At 39.8% G+C, this 6290-nt stretch overlaps 1 long non-coding RNA gene across 1 annotated transcript in view; it reads left to right on the top strand.

Annotated features, from left to right (window-relative positions):
- The window catches only part of LOC102289190, a 93808-nt gene extending 87563 nt beyond the window's left edge, over positions 1-6245 (top strand). Inside the window, exon 3 of the long non-coding RNA XR_006053348.1 lies at positions 2950-6245. This is a non-coding gene — a long non-coding RNA (uncharacterized LOC102289190). The remainder of the gene's footprint in view (positions 1-2949) is intronic.
- Positions 6246-6290: the final 45 nt, after the last annotated feature.

The following is a 6290-nucleotide window of genomic DNA, read 5'->3' as shown; positions in this document are numbered from 1 at the left end:
CATATTGCGCCATCGGCCCCTCTGGCCAACACCAGTAGGCAAGTAGGGTAAAGTGTCTTGCCCAAGGACACAACGACCAGGACAGAGAGCCCAGGGATCGAACCGGCAACTTTCCGGTTACAGATGCGATTCCTAACCCCCTGAGCCACGGTCGCTCAATTATGCTATTATCATACTGATATACACATGACTGAGCCCAATTTACAAATGTTATATTAGTTATTTCTAAAGTACAGTTATCATCCCCTTAACATCTATGGGTTTTTACAAAAACAGTATTCACTTATTTGAAAATGCAACATTCAAAGACTACGTGGACAGCTTTCTGAGGTTTTTAATTCATTCGCAAGGACCTTTTTGCTAGAGACTGAACCCAAACATTATCATTCCAAAAACCAATGAAATAAATTCTTTCAGTGGGCTCAAAGCAAGTGTTTTCTACACCTCAACCTTCACATTATTCATCATCTTGACTTTAGATGAGAGTGGACAAGACCAGATTTTGTTAGCATCAGTTTCACTTGACCTGTGGTGTCATTACTTTTCAAACACTCAGTCGGACTGAATTATTGAGGTGAGTTTCTGGAGTTGGAGAAACATAGCATCACTGTTTATCACAGCACAGATGCAGCTGAATCTTCACTTTAGGTAGGAGAAAAATACAGCACAAAGTTTTAAGACTGACTGGTCGTGATGACACCATTGCTCTCACTATAAAATGCATATAGGAGCAAAACTGACATACTCAAATTTAAATGAGCAAGGAGGCAAACAAACAAATCAATCAACTGGGAGATGAATTCATTCCAGTGCTGTCATGTAGGTTGTATTTCATGCTGTCAGAGGTTTTCCCCAATCACTGTATGCTCAACATGTGAAACAGAGAGCTGTTTTTATTCAGAAGGATCTGCTCAGTCACTTTGCTCAAAGTTAGTCTTGGCCAAGCCCTTGCCTTGTAGCAAGAAGATAGTGCTGAATGAATTATGCACAGCCTTTCAGAAGGCTCTATATCTCAGTCTTTAGAGTCTTTAGAGTCTTTAGCAAGAAAAAAACGGGGTCTGATTTGAATCCTTGACACTCCAAAATTTCTGTTGTTTAAACTGGGAATAGAAATAGTCACATTTCTTAGGGTTTGTTGTTGGTTGTATTTTTATTTCATCCTGAAATAACAGCATCTACAGATGTGTGAATTTGGGTGGTGGTAAATCAGTGCCTTGACAGATGTCAGTGTAGTGATGAATGCCTTCATCGCAGAGCATGACATGAGGGGCTTTGCTCTTCTGCCTGTGGGTGCCATGGCAACGCAGATAGAGCAGTGTGTGACCTGCCCCTTTCCCAAACACTCACCCATTTAATTTTGGTGTTCTGACTGTCACTATGTCTGCCTGCCAGTCTGGGTTGGGTTCATACTCCAAATCTGCTAACGTGCTCCTGCAGCTGAAAGACTTTGATCTGCTAATAGGCGACGACCAGAATCACATGTGCAGCTTATGCAATTCAAAGAAGACTTTGGAATCACTAGCTGTGCTTGTGTGTGGCCATGAATGTGTGTGTTCTGCTTTTCTAATATAAATCCCTGGTTCATCCTAAGATAACCGCTGTCCTCAAGACCAGAAATATAAATGTGGTATCTGCTTGTAGTGTGCCTCTATCAATAAGATGAAATCCTTTGCTGATCTTTACACAGGCTGCAATAAAACTACATACACTGTGATCACCTTTAGTATCATTCAGGTGACCTTATATCTTTACTAGAAAGGGGTAAGAGACAAGGTAAGAATAAGGGTAAAGAAATATTAGAGAGTTGGAAGTAATGACAAAAATAGTTAGAAGGGAGAGGTAGAAAGCAGCAGAGGGCAGACAATAACAGAGACAGATAGGCAGAAAGGGAGGGAAGGTGGATAGAGGGAGGGTGATCTAGTGAAATGAATTTGCCTTGTGAGCTGGAGCTCTATTACCAACCTACCACCAAATCTCTCTCACACACATGGGCCTATTTTTTCTGAATAGGAGTAAAAAGATGGTCAAATCTAGGTTTATTTTTGGAAAGACAACAGTTTTTATTAAAATGACTGGAATTTTACAAGTCCACCCAGGCATGCGCCTCACAGCTTATATAGCATGCACTCCTACTAACTGTCATGTACTAGTGCATGTGTGCCCTTTCTAGCTAGGTAAATGTCACAAGCAAATGTAAAATGTTGCCAGTTCATGACAAGCTCCCAGAAATTTTCTGCACACTGCGCATGAAATAGTGAACCCAATATGCTAATGTACCATATTGGGTTTATAGACTGACCGCGGTCTATGATATTTAGATTAATTGAAAAAGAAATAGCTGTAAAATCATTATTCTTTAACTAATTATAGTTAAAGATAATATATTCCCCTACTCTTGGTCATTCTCACTTTGTCCTCAGTCTATTCATAGACTCATCTCCCCTCTGACAAAAAGTCTATTATTGCTCCTCTGGTTTCCCCTTGTTTTCCCAGAGGCCTGTACTATGAAGCAGAATTATCCAGGAAACTTTAGCGTTAACTCTGGGTTTGCAGTTGCCACTTAGCTTCTTTTCACCTTACATCAATGTAGTGTCTTATACTGCAGACCAATGGTCAAGTTTAGAGATGAGCAAGTCTTTGTCCTTTGTCTTCTCTCTCTCTCTCTCTCTCTCTCTCTCTCTCTCTCTCTCTCTCTCTCTCTGTCTCTCTCTCTCTCTCTCTCTCTCTCTCTCTCTCTCTCTCTCTCTCTCTCTCTCTCTCTCTCTCTCTGCCTGGGCGGAGCTCTCACTGCGGGCGTGATCAGCTGTCATTACCTGTCCACTATTTGAGGCTGGGACACAGACCTGCTGGATGATTGTACTACAGACGTTAGTGATTCTCCCAGCTCCCGTGAATCTGTACTTTAGTGTTTTTGTGATTCGTGAGTGACTTCTTTTTCCTGTGCCACAGTTTTCCTTCCCGGACCTGTGACCTTCCTGCAGTGTGAGCGTGAAGATGAGAGCGAGTGTGAGAGAGCTTCCCCTCACTATATATTGTGCACTGGTGTTGTAAATAAACTGTGTTTGGAGATGTCAACCTGCTCTGCTCTTGAGTCCCTACTATCAGTTGTGACATATTCATACATGCATAAGGTGCAACTTTAGTCCTTAATTCCCCTCTCCCCAGATTTACACCATAATTTAATCATTGTATGAGCATTTATGTGCGATCCTAAAACAGGTCACCTATTTGTAATTTATCTCTTAAATCAATATTTTAAGGCTTTTGGCCTTTATTGTTGTCAGTAAAGAGAAGAGTTGAACCTCAGGTTTCAATAGTCGTACAGCAGATGGGCTGGCATATGGGCCACCTGCTCAACCCAGTGGCTATATTGGAACTCTTGTTTGTAATTTCTGACCATATATCCAGTTTTCACGCTTGCTAAGCTTGTGTTTGGTTTCTGTTTTCATTTCATTTCCATGCTCTCATCATTGAGACCACAGTTGAAAATAAAAGAATAAAAACTAAAACTGTCTTTCACACATTTAAATATTAATTTGATAAAATAACAATTAACTTACAGTCTGCATTTTTGCCAGCTTTAATTCCAGACAAGCTAAACTTGTTCCAGGCTTGGTCCAGTCTTCCTGACCAAAGTACATTTTCATAGAGCCTTCAATACTATACTACTGTACAGTGCTTTTCCTCACATACACAGTCGCTCTGCTGCTTTGTTTGCTGTGCAGCTGTGTTGGTCTCAGTCTCGGTTATGTGTTTAATTTTTTTTTGTGTATCTTCCCCATGTGGTTAGTGTTCTCTGTTTTTGTAAAGTCAGCCACTCTGCTGCCAGTATCAATGTTTATGCCTGTCATACGCTACATACAGCACCCCTTTCATGTGGACATGCTCATAGCTGGATTAGAAAAACCTGGGAAATCCAATCACAGATGTTAGAATAAGTGAAGCCAGATAATAGAAAGCTATCTTTCATTTATCAAAGTGCATGTCCCTGGGTACTACCTGTGTTTATTTCTGGATTTCTCTTGTGTTCTCAAGCTGCATTTTGCATTCAGCTCAGTAATAGCATCACTCTTTTGTTAAATTATGCATTTAAGTCCAGATTTGAGTTCAAGCCCCAATCACACATGAGAAGGCCCAAAAGCAACATAAACAGGAAAATTTTGTAAGTTAGCTCCCAGTTGTTACTAGGAGCCTTTCTCTTTAGTTTCATATACCTGCAGCATCAGACTGTATCTGTCAGTATCCATGAGCAAAGTCCAGTCAGCTGCATCCCTTTATAGTCGTGGCCGAAACTTTTGGCAGTGGGACAGATTTTGCAGTTCATACGAATGATATAGTGAAAGACAATCATTAGCTTTTCATGAGTTTCAAAGATTTGTATCAGCAAAAAATCAAACCAATGCAAAGAGTCAAAATTTACATTGTTGATTCTTCTATAAAATGTCTCCATGTGTCTGTGGCATGCTGGATATCTGTTCCACTCCTGATGGAGTGCTATCCATTCTTGGAGCTTTAACAGTGCTCCAAGTTAAACAGTTTATGGGCTTCTGCTTGTCCACCCACTTTTAAGGATTGACCTTAGACTCTCAATCAGATTAAGATCTGAGGAGTTCCCTGCCCATGGATGCATCCATCCATTTTTTTCCGCTTATTCAATTCAGGGTTGCGGGAGATTAGCTGGAGCCTATCCCAGCTATCATATGCAGGGTACGCCCTGGACAGGTCACCAATCTGCCGCAGGGCCAACAGATACAGGCAGACATCCACTCACATTCACACCTATGGTCTATTTAGAATCAAAAATGTGACTAACTCTGTGCATATTATTGGACTGTGGAAGGGAGTGGGAATACCAACACAGACATCGGGATAATGTGCAAACTTCACATAGAAAGGCCTACCGGTTTGAAAGCAAAGACCTCCTGGTCTTGTGACTTTGGATTCAAAATGTTCCTTTGAGGATCTCTGGACCACTTAACTATCCCTTTTGCCTTGTAATATACTGTTTCATCATGCTGTAAAATGGATATAATCACTCCTGGATCACTGCCAAAAGTTGGCATTTGAGGATATGCTTTATGTAGTGTGTCAATCCTTAAAAAGGAGATAGCGTAGCAGACTGTGATCAATGCTGTAAATACTGACTTTTTATTCAAATTTGATTTATTTTCCAGAGTCTTTGAAACTTGTGTAATTCTTGTGATTACTTTTCACTATATCATAAAAATCTAAGTGTTAAAGTATATGAAACACAAAATGTGTGCTGCTGCCAAAACTTTGGACCATGAGTGAATGCATGTGGCACACCAGTGTTAACTCATTAACCTGACAATCAAACACAATCATTGCTACCAGCAAATCAGATGATTTCCCCTCACTTCTGACAGCTGTGTTGTCATGTAGGATGGCAAGTTTACACTTTAATTTAACTGTCCCTTTCATTTGCTAAACTGTGCATGGGCTGTGTTCCCAAAACTGCATATAGGACATAAGAATCAAAACACAGCTATGAAGGTAAAAGAAATATGAGAATATGAATAAGATTATATTATTTTATCAATTACTTTCAAATCTCCTGCACATGTCATATTGCCCATGTCTCATTCTGACAATGCTGTGGGTATGTCAAATATAAGAAAATAAAAATCACTTATGTTTATATGAGAGAATAATGTCACCTAGATGGTGCACTTGGTTCCATAGCTTTCCAGCATGTGAGTACTAGTCCTGATTGCTCGGACGATTAGAAAGCCGCACTGTTCCAATTTAGGTGATCATCTGTGCTATTCATTAGGTCTGCCAAGGGATTATGTTTTGGTGGCATTTGCATGCATCTCATTCTGTCTGTAAGCATGATAGCTCAAAAGGTTTTCAATGAATTCTGATAACATTTTGTGGCGATGTAGACTGGAGTCATGTTAGCAATCCACTCAAATTTGGCTTGCATCCACAAAAGCTTTTCAAGATCAACTTAATGATTTATTGCTCAAAAATGCACATAAAGCCTTACATAACTTAGAAACCATGATTGTTACAACCAGGAAAACCAGTAATGAGTAGACTTCACAATCCATAGGATTGGGAAAATTTTAGGAGTCAGTTGAGTTAATATATAGAGTGAAAGATGATAAAGTCCTTCTCGGTGTTTGAGTTTGGCTCACATTGTAATACTACATTGTTATAACTCATTTTCTTTCTTCTTTTTTCACCTTTTTGATACTGTGTAATTCAATTCAATTTTATTTATATAGCGCCAAATCACAACAAAAGTCGCCTCAAGGCGCTTTATA

The sequence above is a fragment of the Haplochromis burtoni genome, unplaced genomic scaffold (genome assembly GCF_018398535.1).
Source record: "Haplochromis burtoni strain Fernald_Lab_line unplaced genomic scaffold, NCSU_Asbu1 Contig_857, whole genome shotgun sequence".
NCBI lineage: Eukaryota > Metazoa > Chordata > Actinopteri > Cichliformes > Cichlidae > Haplochromis > Haplochromis burtoni.
Note: the sequence above shows the minus strand (reverse complement) of the source record. Positions and strands in the feature narration are given on the sequence as shown.